The following is a 2,361-nucleotide window of genomic DNA, read 5'->3' as shown; positions in this document are numbered from 1 at the left end:
GAGGAACTTCATAGGTGGGAGTGGTCTGGCTCTTTATCTACTTGAGTAGCTGGTAGTGTTTATTTGAGATGGATGTCTTCGAAATGGATGCTTTAGCAATCAAAAGTTTGCCAGTCACAATAAAAAAAGTGAATCGTCAGGTACCTACACTACAGACATACTACTGAGGTTGAACAATTTTTTATATATTTATTAGCCATTTATGTTATTGTTTTGAGCACTGTTTTTTCATAATTTTTGTATCAGAATATTTATTTTTTTCTTATTGATTTGTAAAAGCTTTTATATATTAAGAATATCAAATTTGGTTATCTATAATATATTTTATAAATAGTTTCTCCAGGATGTTCTTTACCTTTTCATTTCGTTTTTAGTATTTTTAATAGGTAGTTTTTATTTTTATGTGGTATATTTGTAGACGGATTTTTATTTTTATTTTGGTAGTTTTAAGGCTTCATCTTATACTTTTAACTGCATCCATCTGGAAATTATTTTAGAACAATTAATTTTTAGCCTACTAATACTAGACTTGAGCATTATAAAGTACATTTAAAACATTCACTGTCACACTCTGACTTCTTCCATTTAATTTTAACCATGAAATCATTTATAAATTATGCTGTTAGAAGAGCAGTTGATGATTTGTAATATATTATAAAGTAACAGAATTTGAGTGCCATGCACTTTTAGTCAACTCTTACAAGATAATTTTGAAATGTTTCTATTTGACTTTAAAATACATTTCATATATATACGAATAGGTTTTACACTGAATTTATACCAGTGCAGATTTAAGAACTCTCCTATGAACATCCAACTAGAGATGAGCTGGAAAGCAACCTGTTTTCCTCATCCCACCGATCTGTTTTATTTTTGCTTATTTGTTTCTTACTCCATGCAGAAAGGACAGTATCACCTTTCAGCCTAAGAGTGTTTTATCTAAATATACCTGTCTGAATATTCCCACATTCAGGAGGGGGTTATTAAACAGATGGGTAACTAGGGCAAAGGTAATTTTCTTGTTTCCAAACTTTACCTCGTGGATAACTCGGGGTACAGAGAAAGGCAAGCCCAAGGTTAACATGGAATCTTTCTGCAAGTAAGAAAAAGCTTTCCCCCACCATACATTGACAAAAATGCCCCCAAAAGGCACCTTCCACAAATAAACTGAACACAAAAAGGCACAACCCTCAGAGGCCAACTAGGAGGAGGCACTAAACAGTGCCTATGCTGAATTTTGGCCTCAACTTGCTCCCTCTTGCTCAGATGCCTTTGGCCCTACACAACTTCAGGCAGTCCATCTCTGCATCCTCCATTTTTTCCCCCTCTACAATCCTTACTGGACTACAAAATTGAAAGGTCAATTGAGGAATCCAAATAAAGTCTCTAGTTTGGTTAGTAGATTTCTCAGTTTTGATCACTGTATTATGGTTATGCAAGATATTAACACTAGGGGAAGCTGGGTGAACTATGAGAATGTTATACAACTTTTGTCACTTTTGGTGAGTCTAAAATATTTCAAAATAAAAAGTTTGCTTAAAAAAAGCTAGTAGAAGAGAAAGCTACAGGATTATGATCATAGCATTACTACTCTGTCTTTCTTTGCAGCTTGGAACTGTCTTTAGTTTTTGCCATGGTCACCTGTGGTATGTTTCATATTTTGCTACATATACTCCACCAAGCAGAGAATCTGTTTGTGGATGACAGCTGGCTTTATTTCCCAAATACAACCTGTTCAACATAAAGACATAAAGAAATAATGAGCTTTATCTCAGTTCTAATAAGGCTGATTAATGAACTTTGCTAGACACTGTAGAGGTGGTATACAGAAATACACAGTCAAAAAAATCTACAGTTTAGTTTGGGAAATATGAGTAACACACAATATAAAAGCAAACAAATAAGATGTTATATAAGTGTTAAATTGTGTACCACAAGACATTAACAAAAATGGTGGAGTGAGAACCACTGGATACTTTTCTTCATAAAAGCAACGAGAAAAGTAGCAAAAACACTTAAGAATTTATTTTCTAAGAACTCTGAAAATTAGCAAAAGCTTGCAAGAATTCAGGGAGTACTTATTCAAGAAAAATGGCTGAATCTGAGTAAAAACAGCAAGATTTGTGGCATTTTAATTTACCTTATTCCCACCTCCAGCCTCTCCCCAGCTCCACGGTAACTTTGAAAACTAGTGGGCTGCAATCATGATGAAAACAAGCAACCTAGAAACCAATGGAGGGAGCAAAATGAGACTGGAGCTTGTAGATGGTCAATTTTATGTTCCGATTTGACTCAGTCACAAAGTGTCCAGATATTTGGCTAAACATTATTTCTGGGTACATCTGTGAAAGTGTTTCTGGG

This window comes from Panthera onca, chromosome X (assembly GCF_046562875.1).
Source record: "Panthera onca isolate mPanOnc1 chromosome X, mPanOnc1 haplotype 2, whole genome shotgun sequence".
Classification (NCBI taxonomy): Eukaryota; Metazoa; Chordata; class Mammalia; order Carnivora; family Felidae; genus Panthera; species Panthera onca.
This window is presented reverse-complemented; position numbering follows the sequence as displayed.